This window comes from Pan paniscus, chromosome 1, assembly GCF_029289425.2.
Source record: "Pan paniscus chromosome 1, NHGRI_mPanPan1-v2.0_pri, whole genome shotgun sequence".
Lineage (NCBI taxonomy): Eukaryota > Metazoa > Chordata > Mammalia > Primates > Hominidae > Pan > Pan paniscus.
Genome location: NC_073249.2, coordinates 174,289,594 through 174,305,166, shown reverse-complemented (window position 1 = coordinate 174,305,166; position 15,573 = coordinate 174,289,594). Strand labels below are relative to the sequence as shown.

The window sequence follows — 15,573 nt, the reverse complement described above, 5'->3', positions numbered from 1 at the left end:
CTTACTACAAAGCTACAATAATCAGGCCAGGCACGGTGGCTCATGCCTGTAATCCCAGCACTTTGGGAGGCCGAGGCAGGTAGATCACAAGGTCAGGAGATGAGACCATCCTGGCTAACATGGTGAAACCCCGTCTCTACTAAAAATACAAAAACTTAGCCGGGTGTGGTGGTGGGCGCCTGTAGTCCCAGGCTACTCGGGAGGCTGAGGCAGGAGAATGGCATGAACCTGGGAGGCGGAGCTTGCAGTGAGCTGAGATCGTGCCAGTGCACTCCAGCCTGGGCGACAGAGTGAGACTCCGTTTCAAAAAAAAAAAAAAGCTACAGTAATCAAAATAGTATGGTATTAGTATAAATACATACAGACAGACCAATGGAATCAAACAGACCAGAAATAAACCCTCACATATGTGGTCAAATAATTTTTAACAAGGATGACAAAGCCATTCAATAGGGAAAGGACAGTCTTTTCAGCAAATGGCGCTGGAAAAACTGGTAATCCATCTGCAAAAGATTGAATTTTGACCATAAACAAAAATTAACTCAAAATGGATCAAAGACCTAAGAAACCTAAACTTGTAACTATAAAACCATAACTAAGAAACATAAAACTATAAGGTTCTTAGACGAAAACAAAAGGGAAAAGCTTCATGACACTGGAGTTGGCAATTATTTGTTGAGTATGACACCAAAGGCACGGGCAACAAAAGAAAAAATGGACAAACTAGACTGGCTGAAAATTTAAAACTTTTGTTAATCAAAAGACACTATCAACTGAGTAAAATGGTGGCCAGGCTAGGCATGGTGGCTCACACCTATAATCCCAGCACTCTGGGAGGCCCAGCCAGGAGGATCACTTGAGGTCAGGAGTTCAAGGCCAGCCTATGCAACATAGTGAGACCCTGTCTCTACAAAAATCTTAAAATTCGAGTGTCATGGTGACATGTGCCTGTAGTCCCAGCTACTCCAAAGGCTGAGGTGGGATGATCTCTTGAGCCCAGGGAGGTCAAGGCTGCACTGAGCCATGATTGCGCCACTGCACCCCAGCCTAGGGGACAGAGTGAGATCTTGTCCCAAAAAAAAAAAAAAAAAAAAAAGCCAGAAAAGAAACAGAGTAAAGGCCAGGCATGGTGGCTCATGCCTATAATCCTCATACTTTGGGAGGCTGAAGTGAGTGGAACATTTGAGGTCAGGAGTTCAAGACCAGCCTGGCCAACATGGTGAAATTCTGTCTCTACTAAAAATACAAAATTTAGCTGGGCAGTAGTGGCAAGTGCCTGTAATCCCAGCTACTCAGGAGAATGAGGTAGGAGAATTGCTTGAGCCTGGGAGCTGGAGGTTGTGGTGAGCCAAGATTGCGCCACTGCTCTACAGTCTGGGTGACAGAGAGTAAGACTCTGTCTCAAAAAAAAAAAAAAAAGTAACCCCACAGAACAGAATGGAAGAAAATATTTATAAATCATGTATCTGATAAGGGACTAATATCCAGAATATATAGCAACTCCAAAAAATGAACAAAAAACGACCTGATTTGAAAATGGGCAAAGGGCTGGCATAGACATTTCTCCAAAGAAGATATACAGACGGCCACAAGCACGTGAAAAGATGCTGAATATCACTAATCATTAGGGAAATGCAAATCAAAACTCCAATGAGATACCAACTCACAACCCATAGGACAGGACTACTATTAAATAAATAGAAAATAGCAAGTGTTGGCAAGGCTGTGGAAATATCAGAACCTCTGTGCACTGTTGGTAGGAACGTAAAATGGTACAGCCACTATGGAAAACAATATAGCAGTTCCTCAAAAAATTAAAAATATACTCAATGATGCTAAGGTGTCAAAAATAATAATAATAATAGGCCAGGCGCAATGGCTCATGCCTGTAATCCCAGCAGTTTGGGAGGCCGAGGCAGGCAGATCACTTGAGCTCAGGAGTTTGAGACCAGCCTGGGCAATATGGTGAAACTGCATCTCTACAAAAATACAAAAAAAAAAAAAAATTGGCCAGGTGTGGTCGCAAGCGCCCACAGTCCCAGCTACTCAAGAGGCTGAGGTGCGAGGATGGCTTGAGCCCAGGAGGCAGAGGTTGCAGTGAGCCAAGACCATGCCACTGCACTCCAGCTTGGGAGACAGAGCCAGATCTTGTCTCATAAATAAATAAATAGAAGAAGAAGAATAAAATTACCATATGATCCAATAATTTCACTTCTGGGTATATACCAAAAAAATTGAAAGCAGGCTAAGAGATACTGTACACTCATGTTCACAGCAGCATCATTCACAATAGCTAAAACATGGAAATAACCCAAGTGTCTACTCATAGACAAAGGGATAAGCAAAATGTGATATATCTATACAATGGAATGTTATTCAGCCTTAAAAAAGAAGGAAATTCTGCAACATGCCACATGAATGAACCTTGAGGACACTATGCTAAGTGAAATAAGCCACAAGACAAATACTGTATGATTCAATTTATATGAGGTATTTAGAGTAGTCAAAATCGTAAAGACAGAATAGTGGTTGTCAGGGGTGAGGGAAGAAGGGAACGGGCAATTATCATTTAATGGGTATAGAGTTTCAGTTTTATAAGATGAAAAGGGTTATAGGGATGGATGGTGATGATGGCTGCACAACATTATGAATGTATTTAATACCACTGAATGATACACTTAAAAATCATTAAGATGATATGTTGTGTTATGTATATTTTACTGCAATTTTTAAAAGTTGGAAACAAGTTTAAATGGTTAATTTTGTTACGTACACTTTATCACAATTTTTAGAATCTTTTTTAAGGTGAATAGACACTCCACAAAATGAGACAGCATTTTTGTAAATAATATATCTAAAAAGGGTCTAGGCTGGGCGAGATGGCTCATACCTGTAATCCTGGCACTTTCGGAGGCTGAGGAAGGAGGATCATTTGAGGCCAGGAGTTTGAGACCAGCCTAGACAACATAATGAGATCCTGTCTCTACAAAAATAAATAAATCAATCAAAAAAATTAGCTGGGCATGGTGGCATGCACCTGTAGTCCTAGCTACTCAAGAGGCTAAGGCAGGAGGATCGCTTGAGGCCCAGGAGGTGGAGGCCAGAAGGTAGAGGCTGCAGTGAGCCATGTTCACGCCACTGTACTTCAGCCTTGGTGATAGAGCAAGACTGTCTCAAAAAAAAAAGTGGGGGCATCTAGTATCCAGAATATATTGAGTTCTTAAAACTCAACAATTTTTAAAAACGGGTAAAGGATTTGAATAGGTATCTTTCCAAAGGAGATAGACAAATGCACAATAGGCACATGAAGAGATGCTCAACATCTTATTAATCATTAGGGAAATGCAAATCCAACCCACAATGAGGTAGTGAGATAGTGGGTGAAGTGTCACCCACTAGATGATAGTGAGGATGTAGAGAAATTGGAACCTTCCATACATTGCCACTGAGAATGTAAAATGGTACAACTTTGGAAAACAGTTTGGCAGTTCCTCATAAAGTTAATCATAAGTTTATCGAAACACCCAGCAATTACAATCTGGGTATATACCCAAGAGAAATGAAAATGTACATCCACACAAAAACTTTTAACGATGTTCACAGCAGCACCATTCCTTATAGGCAAAAAGTAGAAATAACCCAAATGTCCATCAAATGATGAATAGTTAAACAAAACGTGGTATCTCCATAGAAGGTAATACTATTCAGCCAGAAAAAAGCTAAAACATGCTACACTATGGCCAACCTTGAAAACATTAAGTTCAGTGAAAGAAGCCAGGCACAAAAAGCCACATACTATATAATTCCTTGTATATGTAATGTCCATAATTTCTAGAGACGTAGCTTAGTGCTTGCCAAAGGCTTGGAGGAGGAAGGAATGGGGAGTGATTGTTAATGGGAACTGGGTTTCATTATGGAATAAAAACATTCCAAAATTAAATAGTGATGGTTACACAACCTTATAAATATACTAAAAGCCACTGAATTGTATCTTTTAAAAGTGTAAATTTTATGGTATTGTAAATTATATCTCAAAGAAAAAAGGGGAAAAAAATACACTATTACACATTACATTAGCCATCAAAGCAATAAAGTCTTCACATGTCACTCCAGACCAGAGAATAAGGGAAAAGTCAAATTGCGTCTTAATATTACCATGAAAACAGTTTGACTCAGAGACACCCCTCTCCAAAAGGTCCCCAAACATAGTTTGAATACCACTGGCCTAAACTAATACTCAGCACATGACTAGCACTTAATGAACACTTAATGACTGGTCAATTAAATTATTTAAACTATAGTGTTAGTTAAATATTTAATTTAATAATTATATTATTAAACTACACACTGACAAAATGCAATCAGGTTTAGTCATTCTTTATAATTCATACTTTGCATATTTGCAAAATATTTTTAACAACCTATGTGACTACAGAATTTAACACTCTCTGTACACAAAATTTTGACACCCTAAGCTTGAAGGTACAACACAGTATAGTGGCAAAGAGCTGTGAGTCTAGACTCAGACACTTTGAGTTCAAATCCTGACTGCAGCAAACTAGCTATGAGATATTGTCCAAGGTACTCAATCCTTCTACATGGACTTTTCCCATCTATAAATGAGAATAATATAAAAAGGGTTGTTTTGAAGACTAAGTTAACACTTCAAAGATCTTGAGAAAGAAATTAGCTCATAGTAACTATGCAATAAGTTATCTATTATCATTGTAAGTCAAATATCCACTTAAAGCAATCAGATTGTTGTGTGGTTAACAAACATACCTATTTCTTTTTAAAAGTACAAGATGCCTTATGTAAAGATTAGGACTTTGCCCATCTATAGTAGTGAACATCAAACTTGCATGAATAGCGTCTCCCTTCTTCCAGCCCATGCTCTTCAATGCCTTAAGCTATTGTTTAATAGAGCTAAACTAGAAAATAGTCAACTAATCCAAGCCAACAAGTGAAAAAACTTCCTAAGTAGTATAACAAGGTGATCTCCCCCAGAGGTGTTTTCATCCCAAAAGACTTTTCCAAAAAATTAAAAGTTATTGGACAGTAAGATTTGGATCACAGAATCCTCAAGATAAAAGTCTAGAATACAGGGAGAGGAGAGAAGAGTGGTATGGAAAAGAAGGCTTGCCTATCCACTAAAAACGGGTAAACTCTGTTAGCAAGGAAGCCAAGGAGAAAGAAATACAAAACTAGGAGTCAGAAAACATAGTTCTAATCACAGCTCAACCACTATCTCACTTGGTGATCTCACAAGATAAAAATTCAAACACCTTAATACAACATAAATGGTCCCTCACAATTTGCTACTTCCAATCATTTATCTCACCATTCTATCCATATCAATTCCTACCACACTGAATTTCTCACTCTCCCTCACTCCCCAAGGCTCATTACAATTTATCATCTTTGCATGTCATTCCCTAGGTCTGGAATGACCTCCAACCTCCGGTCCATCTTCCTCTCCACCTAGCAAACTCCTACTCACCCTTCAAGAGCTAGTTTCTTCCCTCTCAACTCCCACAATCTAGTGTGTTGTAATTTACTGTATTATATGTAGACTGATACAAATGCAAATGTTTGATGAAATGAATGTTTAAATGAATGAATGAATGAACAACCTTAGGCAGTTTCCCATTCTAAATAATTGAGAAAATAATACACCTGAAAAGCAACATCACATATACATTATATTAGGAAGAGAGATCTGCTTTGAAATCTAATTCTATGATCTTCAGCAAATCACTAACCTCTGTGAGTCAAAGATTCCTCACTTATAAACAGGTTTCAAAGGGCTGTTACACTGAACGAGTGAAAAAAAAAATGCATAAACAGTGTCTAGCGCAGTGCCTGGAACAAAACAGGCACTCTAAAAAGTTTTGGTTCCCTTCTCTCTCCCTCAACTCATAATTATAGATATCCAATGAGATGATTTGACATAAAAATAATTTGAACATAAGACACCACACAAATCTCTCACTTAAGGGGGAAAAATCCTAACATTAATCGTTGCATTTATATACCCTTTCTTCTCCTTGGGTCTGTAAGAAATACTCCAGAGGAAAAGTCAGAACCTGCTTTTTCAGAGTGTGTGGTTTATTTGAATACAGTCTGTACATAATAAAATAAAGATTTAAAAAAGGAAAGAAAAATACTCTGCAGAAATGATGGTTTTTAAACATTTCCCCCAAATTATGTAATTATTTAGGATTCTAGAATTAAAACAATTCAGTTAGTACCCAGTAAACAACTCTAATTGCTCTAAGATTAATAACAAAAAGTCTACATATCCTGTTTTAAACTATGGTGTCCCTTTCCTTTGACTTTTTTAGGTCTTTCTAGAATTGTTCTTTTTTAGAACGTATTTCTATCCTACTGCAGTGGCTTTAACTGAATTTAACATTTTTTAATCAATTCAAGTATTTGCAATTTATTTGAAAAAGGAACACAACTCATTGAGTTCTATTTTGTCAAACAAAATGTTCTGGCATCAACATTAACAGGTAAGTATTGCTTTTTTTTTTTTTTTTTTTTTTTTAAGACAGGGTCTTACTCTGTCGCCCAGGCTGGAGTACAGTGGCGCAACTGTGCCTCACTGCAACCTTGAACTCTGGGCTCAGGCAAACCTCCTACCTCAGCTTCTGGGACTACAGATGCACACCACCACGCCCAGCTAATTTGTTTTATTTTTTGGCAGTGACAAAGTCCCACTATGCTGCCCAGACTGATATCAAACTCCTACGCTCAAGCAATCCTCTCGCCTCCACTTCCCAAAGTGCTGAGATTACAGGCGTGAGTGAGCCACCTGGCCAGGCCCTACAGGTAAGTGTTGGTTATTTTGTTTCTCTGAAACTAGAAACTTTAACAGTGAATAAATTCAAACACCTTTCTTGATCAACAGATCCTGATTTGACATTCTGTAGAGAACACAACATAATTAATGGTACTTATTTTTATGTCAAGATTAACTTTGAGATAAAAAAGAATTCTAATTACTTACTCTAAAATGAATCTGCTGAGAGCTAATAAAAATTCTCTTTAAACAGCTCTTTGTTAATCAGAGAAATTTATAATTATACATTTTGATTCTAAAAGGTCTAAAATTAAAATGTAGACACTGTACTGTTCTAGCTCCAGCAACTAAAAATAAATGTAATTTTAGGTGTCACTTAGAATTTATAAACTTGAACTTATATGCACGACAATATTTGTTAATTTATCTGTACTAACAACTTGGCCTATGACAATGAAAATACTTTAAATTTCTTTTCTGTATTTAAATGTTTGCTGGATTTAAAACATCAAATGTCATTAACTTTCACTTCCATTTCTGAATTATTTTAAGAAAACTTCATTTTTCATTTTCCACACTAGCCAAGTGAAAAACTGCAAGCAGCAGGAAAATTTATCTAAGAGTTTTAAAAGTAAGTTTCTTTTGTTTATATTAAATATAAATATTTTTAAAGCATAAAACGACTTAAAATTCTTTTCTTCCCCAAAGTATATGGTTTCTAAGAAGCAATCTTTAAAAATTTGTTTATAAAAGCAACATAGCACACTAGACACTAATGAGTTATCTTAAGCACAGCTTTTTAAGAGAATCAATATTTCATTTTACCAGTTGTGACTAATCAGTACTACGATGCAGTGTAGTGACATACGTGAGTTCTAAGCCTAAAGAAAATTTCAGCGCGCTCGCGCGCGCACACACACACACATACACACACACACACACACACAAAGTCGGCTTTTCTTTTTAAACCATCCCACACTTCAACACCTCTGGGTGGCATTCTCTAAATTATCATATCCGGCTGGGATTATCCAATTTTATTAGCTAACAGTTCTCATTACTTCAAAAACAGAAACAGGATATGTTCTGTTTCATCAAGTGCTACAAACATTTCGCTGCTGGAAGACTGGAGGGAAAAAATCTTTGGAAATAAAAGGCCATCTGATCCACTCGGGCTAATTACTAAATGCATGCCAACAATACACAATTCGAATTGCATTTCTGGACACAATTTAAGATCACGATAGGGCAGGTCAAATGTGTAAGGAACTACTACTTCTATCAAAATGAAGAAGCAGATATACGGAATCTAAGATCTCACGCAAAATTCATCTAAGACTTCGAAATCTTCTGAAAAGAAAATGTGTAATCAACGTTGTTAATACAACAGTAATTCATCCCATTCAAGTACGACTAGAAATCCCGCTGATGTGCTTCTTTCAGGTCTAAACATCTCATTCTTTCGCAATCCAGATACCAACAGGAGTCTGAAACCCTTCGCAGAGGCGTGCAACACACTAGGAGAGCGCTATCTGTTTACAAATACGAATCTCAGTTACCCACGTCAAAACCGCGCATTACCACCTTTCGACTGGGGGGCGGGGGAGAGAGAAGGCGGGCGAGCAAGAAACAAAATCCACACAGACACCTCTGCCTTCTCCCTACAAGGACGAGCCCGGGGAAACATTCAGTATGTATTATATGCGTGTATACATTTATATACATTATGTAGTCACCTATGTCTAAGCAAGGGTGAAAGAAAAAGGTACACATGACAGGGAATCGTAACTGGACCCAACAGAAATGTTCAAACCAATCCCGTTAACTCAAAATCCGCCCCGCTGGTCTACAACAGGTTTCGGTCCGGGACCGGGAGCCCCAGCCACAGTGTGGAGTTCGTCCCCAAAGCGCCCCAATGCCCTCCTCAGGCCGCCCAGGCCGCCGTCCCTACCTCCCTTATCTCAGCCTTCCCCTGGGACACCCGAAGCCCGTTCCAGGAAAGAAAGAAGTGTCAGGCCCCAAGGGGGCGGCTGAGACGCTCTCAGGCCAGGCCCCCGACACCTGCGAAGCGCGGCACCTGGGGAGGGCGAACCGGGGGCCGCCCGGCCTTCCCGAGCACACCCCCTCGGTACCCGACGCTGCCCCGCGGCCGGAACCTCGTACCTGCGAGGCCGGCGAGCTACAGGCGCGCGCGACGCCTCCTCATCTCAGTGGCTCCTGCTCTCCCTCCGCCTCCTGCTGCCGCCGCCGTCGCCGCTGCCGCCGCTGGAGGCCGGGACACGACTAGCTCAGGACTCCACCGCCATGTCCGCCGCGCCGCGAACTGCATTGTGGGGGGGAAGGGATGGGGAGGGGGAGGAGGAGGGAGAGGGAGAGGGAGAGAAAGAGGAGGACCCGCTGAGGGGAGGGGGCGAGGGAGAGCAGTTGCCGGGGGAGAGGGGGAGGGGAGAGGACAGAGCCTGTAATGGGGTCCTGGCCCGGGAGAGGAGGAGCTACGCGCAGAGGAAAGGGTTCAGGGGTGCCCCCTCCCTTCGTTCGGGGGGCCCCACAGGCACCGTTTACACCGGGGCGGGGGAGGGGGGGAAACAGCACTGGGGGGAGGGGTCTCGTGGTGGCCGCGAAGAAACAATGGGGAGAAGGCCGAGGTAGGAGGATCGCGCACTCACACCCACGCGGAGGGAAGGGAGCGCGCGAGAGACACTCGTTAGCTCGCGAGGAGGGGGCGGGCCGCTGGCAGAGGGGAGGAGGGAGCCACCCGGGGCTCGCGGGCAGGGGCGGAGCCGCCGAGCGGAGGTCGCGAGGTCCCGCAGCCCGCCTGGGCGCCGCGGGGGAGCCGCGCTGATTCGCCCGCTTGCCGGAGTGGGTGGGGGTGGCGGGCGCCCCAGTGCTGCCCCAGTCTGGTTCCTAGTCTCTGCCGAGGCCCCCGAGCTGGAAGCCGAGCCCGAGGGCCGCCTCGGCGCCTCACTCCCAAGGCTGCTCCCCCTGGGGAGGAAGGCCGGCCTGGAATGGGTACCCTCTGGCCTGGCACTCGGACTGGGCGTGGCCCGAGCCTCGGCGGACCCTCGGAAGCCCAAGCGGGCTTCGGAGCAACGGTAGGGAGCGGGGCAGAGGAAGCCGCCAGGGTCGACCCCCACCCACTCACCACGGCCTCCAGCCCACCGCAGCTGGACCTTTTTTCCTTTGAAAAGGCAGTCAGTTCAGGAATGAAGGAGCTCGAAGAGTAATCTCTGGAGCACTCCATCTCCCACCCCCAAAAGAGGTTTTAGAAATCATTTCTTTAGCTGCAGGCGGGCATAAAACCATCTACCATCAATGGGCCCCCTCATCCCCTTGCTTTTAACGTATTACATTCCTCTACATAATTATTTAAAGTCACGGGCGGAACGGACTTAAGGTTTTGTTAGTTTTGTTTTTTGTTGTGTTTTTTTTAAGACCCCAGCCTCAGAGATTATTTAGCCAATCTCTGACCTCAAAGCTGGACAAAGCACACAACCTCTGTGCTCTGTGCCCAGTCCTTTGAGTTTGACACATGCTAGGCAGGAAAAAGGTATGAAAAGAGTGGACGTAGAGGTGAAGGGAAGATGTTAAATCTTAAGTATTTACAAGATAGTGCCTTATAAATTTTCTTATAATGTGACTCAGGCTGGGACTGGTTAGAGGTCACAGAGGGACGCTCCACTTCACGATAGCCCTGTGAGTTACGTACTGTTGCTCTCATTTACGGATGAAAAAACTAGGGTTCAGAGTTAGTGCATTTTACCCCAATCTGGCTGATGCTACAAGGCCCAGGTATAATGGATAGAGGACTGGATTTCAAGTCAAAAGAGCCCTACCTGGTTTTGGCGTTTATCAACATGATGCCTTTGAGCAAAGGTGCCCTCTTGAGTTTCCTCATCTGCAAATTCTTAATCTGTATCCCTGCTTCGCTTGACTAGCCTGGAAACAAAGAAAAAATCCCTACTTCACCCGGCTGAAAGCCTAAAGCCTATAGAGACACTAAGAAGATACCGACATGCCCTTCAATTCAGTGATAGCAGTGTCCTTAGAACAAGTTCAATTGAGTAAACATTTCCTAATTACTTAAGAGCAAAGCGTTGTTAGGTGCCTAGGGAAACAAAGACAAATCATTGCTTCCTGTCTCCAAAAAGTTCCCCATTGAGCAAGCAGGTGAGCTACAATAAAAGCAACAGGTCTTATTAACAAAGGGCTGGGCAAATCCAGAGGAGAGTGTGATAAATTCCACTTTGGTGAGACTTCCGTGGAAGAACTAAAAGCTGGACCTTGAAGATCTGTCTGCTGTGTGCCAGACACATGTCTGTGATTCAGAGGGCAGCATTGACTCTGGAGTGTGCAGAAGATAATGAGTCTGGAAAAGAAAACTGGGGCCAGACTGAAAATTTCAGTGCCTCTCTGCCCTTATCTCCGCCAGATAACTCTCTTCTACTACCTTGCTTATTCCCCAAGACCCAGCTCAACCTCTACCTTCTTTATTAAATCTTCCTGATTACCACCCCTCCTCTGCACTCCACTGAATGTGATCCCTCTATTCTCTGAATTCCGTGACCCCAATAGATTGTACACTTCAGCACAGATACAAGGTATTCCTTCTGATACCTACATAGTTGTCGAGTTGAAAATTTTGGCAACTATAATTTTATCATCACAGCTAGAGCAAGTATGGTTCTGACACAAAGAATAAGGAAATTTATGGAGTATAAGGTTTAATTCATGCCCAGGGTCATACAGTAAGTCACAGGCTGAACTAGAATACCAGCCCTGTATTCTTCCCATTGAACCACAGGTTTTTGAGATATAAAATGGTAAATGTCTGATTTCTATGTAAAAATCCTCTGAGGACTTAAACTTTCAAGGGAAATCTCATGATTGTGGTTAAGCCTCCAGTCTGGAAGTTCTGAAAACTTAGTTTCATCCAAACCCAGGTGAAAATAACTTGCAGTAAAAATCTTATTTCATTGTATCTCATGAGGAATATAATTACTCAGTGGATCAATATTCATATTCTGTTGTCTTCCTAGGTGAATAAGAAAACTTAGTAAAAAACTAATAATATTGAATGAAAAGGTGACTTGGTAAGTAAAATTATAACAAGAAAGGTGCCTAGTCCCAGCACTTTGGGAGGCCGAGGTGGGCAGATCACTTGAGGTCAGGAGTTCAAGACCAGCCTGGCCAACATGGTGAAACCCCATCTCTACTAAAAATACAAAAATTAGCTAGGCATGGTGGTGGGTGCCTGTAATCCCAGCTACTCAGGAGGTTGAGGCAGGAGAATCACTTGAACCCGGGAGGCAGAGGTTGCAGTGAGCCGAGATCATGCCTCTGCACTCCAGTCTGGGTGACAGAACAGGACTCCATTTCAAGAAAAAAGAAAGGTGCCTAAGTCTGTTCAAACCAAGTTTTGCTGTTTGATCATAAAGGGCCCTGTATGCCACTGGAAAAAAAGCAGGCTTTATATTATAGTTATTGGGGAATCACTGATCACTTGTAAGCAGAGATAAATGCAATCAGACCTGCTAAGCTGTTTCTCTGAGCCCCATTTTTTTTTTTCCTGTGTACTTGATTTCGCCAAGGAGAGAGACTATAGGCCCTGGGTGATAATGATCTCTAGTGAAAAACAGTGCATCACCCCCGTGATGTGGTCCTAACCAAGTCTCCTTTACCTTTGTATTTTCAGCACCCAGCATAATCCTGACACATATAGAAAGCACTCAGAAATTGCTTGTTGACACTCTAAATTGTCTATAAAGCATAAGATATGGTCAGTGTTTAAAATTTTTGTGATTCTTGCAAAGATCATGACAATACCAAAGCTCTTGAGGTGTGTGCTCACCTCAAGATAGTGTAAAGGATTTACTTCTCTTTGTCTGTTTGCATTCTTAAAAGTCAATGAGATGAAAATGTGTAAAAATGCCTATTTCATAGTAAATGTTCCACACAAATGAATTCCCTTTCTTCTTAAAATTTAGTTTCTTCTCATCTGCCCCATTTGGATTTCATGTGCCCTTAGACTCACACTAGCACATGTGTGTACTTGCTACCTGTTGATTCCATTTCATCTGTCCTGAGGATTCTATGCGTGGAATTTTAAACTACAGCCACACCCTGTAGCTTACTTCATTGAAACATTAGAAACAGTCAGTTTTTCTTAAGGTGGCATTTTTTTAAGTAAATAAGATTTTAGAATTTAAAAGGACATTATCAAGAACATATATACATGGCAGAAGATGATGCTATAAAGTTAGACTAGGACCGCATCATTGTTAAAAAAGCAAGTTTTTATTCTGAAGTTAATGGGCAATCACGGAACATCTGTAAACAAGGAGAGAGATGTTCAGACTTGCCTTATACGGCAGGTGTTCGTCTGACTTCTGTTTGTACATTCATAGCTATAGAGAGCTCATTCCTTACCAAATCTGCCTGTTCTAGGAAATAGAAGTACTTCCTCAACAGAGCTGAACTTTTCCTTCTGTGATATATATTTGTTGGTAATCCTGACCTTAGGAATAACATCAGCCTTCTTTATACATAAAAATGAGGGTGCCAGGCATGATGGCTCACACCTGTAATCCCAGCAATTTGGGAGGCTGAGGCAAGAGGATCAAGGCCAGGAGCTTGAGACCAGCCTGGGCAACATGGTGAGACCCCATCTTCAAAAAAATAAAATTTGGCTGGGCACCATGGCTCACACCTGTAATCACAGCACTTTGGGAGGCCAAAGCAGTTGGATCACTTGGCAATCAGGAGTTCGAGACCAGCCTGGCAAACATGGTTAAAATTCCATCTCTACTAAAAAATACAGAAGTTAGCTGGGCATGGCACACGGCTGTAGTCCCAGCTACTCAGGAGGCTGAGACAGGAGAATTCACTTGAACCCGGGAGGTGGAGGTTGCAGTGGTCCGAGATCATGCCACTGCCCTCCAGCCTGGATGACAGAGGGAGACTCTGTCTCAAAAAATAAATTAATTAAATTAAATTAAAAATTTAACCAGGAATGGTGGTGCATGTTTGTAGTCCTAGCTACTTGAGAGACCGAGTTGGGAGAATCACTTGAGCCCGGGGGTGGAGGCTTCAGTGAGTTATGAATGTGCCTCTGCACTCCAGGCTGGGTGACAGAGTGAGACCCTGACTCTTAAATGTAAAAAGAAAGAAAAGGGTGTGAACCAGATAAACTAGGGCAGGAAAGGAGTCTAAAAATCCATAATTCTTTTTTATTTTATTTTTTTGAGACAGAATCTCACTCTGTTGCCTAGGCTGGAGTGCAGTGGCATGATCTTGGCTCACTGCAACCTCTGCCTCCTGGGTTCAAGCGGTTCTCCTGCCTCAGTCTCCCGAGTAGCTGGGACTACAGGTGCACGCCACCACGCCCAGCTAATTTTTGTGTTTTTAGTAGAGACAGGCTTTCACCATGTTGGCCAGGCTGGTCTCAAACTCTTGACCTTAGGTGATCTGCCCACCTCAGCCTCCCAAAGTGCTGGGATTACAGGTATAAGCCACTCCACCCGGCCAATTCTTTTTTATTTTTTTTGAGACAGGATCTCACTCTGTCACCCAAACTGGAGTGCAGTGGGATGATCACAGTTTATTACACCCTTGACCTCCTGGGCTCAAGCCATCCTCCTACCTCAGCCCCCCGAGTGGCTGGGACTACAGGCACACACCACCATGCCTGGCTAATTTTTTATTTTTTATAGAGGTGGGGGTCTCACCATGTTGCCCAGGCCGGTCTCAAACCCCCTTTAAGTCAGCTAATTTACCGCCCCCCTCCCCCAAGTCAAATCTCTCTCCTTTTTCTCTGAAACAAAAATGAGATCCAACTCCATTCTAAACAATCTCCCTCTGACCAATTCAAATGTATTAGAACAGTCTACACTCTGATGCACCTTTGTGCCCTACAAAATGTAATGCCCTCTCTCCAGAAATAAATCCTCACATATATGGTCAAATGATTTTCAGCAAGGATGCCAAGACCATTCAATGGATAAGAGACAGTCTTTTCAGTAAATGGTGCTGGGAGAATGGAATACCCAGATGCAAAAGAATGAACTTGGGCCCTGACCTTAGACGATATACAGAAATTAACTCAAATGGATCATAAGACCTAAAACTATAAAACTCTTCAAATAAAACATAGGGCAAGAGCTTCACAACATTGGATTTGGCAATGATTTCTTGGATATGACACTAAAGGCACAGGCAACAAAAGAAAAACTGTATGAAAATGTAAAACATTTGTTTGTCAAAAGACACTATCAGAACTGGGGGCACTGGTATACACCTGTAGTCACCGCTACTCAAGAGGCTGAGTTGAGAGGACGGCTTGAGTCCAGGAATCAGACTGGGCAACAGAGCAAGAGTCAGGAAGGGAGAGAAGGGAAAGAAGAAAAGAAAAAACAAAGATATGATCAACGGAGTAAAAAGGCAACCTGCAAGATGGGAGAAAATATTTGTAACTCAGCAACCAAAAAAAATTGAAAAATGTGTAAATAACTTGAACAGATATTTCTCCAAAGAAGACATATCATCACTAATCATAAAGGAAATGTAAGTCAAAACTACAATGAGATCCCACTTCACACCCATTAGGATGGCTATTAAAACAAAAAGTTGAATACCAGCCTGGGCAAGATAAGGAGACCCCGTCTCTACCAAAACACAGAAAATAACAAGAGTTGTTATGAATGTGGAGAAATTGGAACCTTTGTACACTCATGGTGGAAATGTAAAATGATACAGTCACTGTGGAAAACAGT

The 15,573-nt window shown here is 42.2% G+C and overlaps 1 protein-coding gene across 23 annotated transcripts in view; it reads right to left on the bottom strand.

Annotated features, from left to right (window-relative positions):
• The window catches only part of TUT4 (terminal uridylyl transferase 4), a 130,626-nt gene extending 121,085 nt beyond the window's left edge, over positions 1-9,541 (bottom strand). For 20 of the 23 annotated variants that reach the window (XM_063607544.1, XM_008967906.4, XM_063607549.1 and 17 more), the window contains exon 1: positions 8,969-9,541. The gene's annotated coding sequence lies outside the window, so the exon portion shown is untranslated. Of the gene's footprint in view, positions 1-8,756; positions 8,948-8,968 lie in introns of those variants that run through there. The other 3 variants (XM_063607569.1, XM_063607583.1, XM_063607547.1) reach the window with 3 other exon arrangements.
• Positions 9,542-15,573: the final 6,032 nt, after the last annotated feature.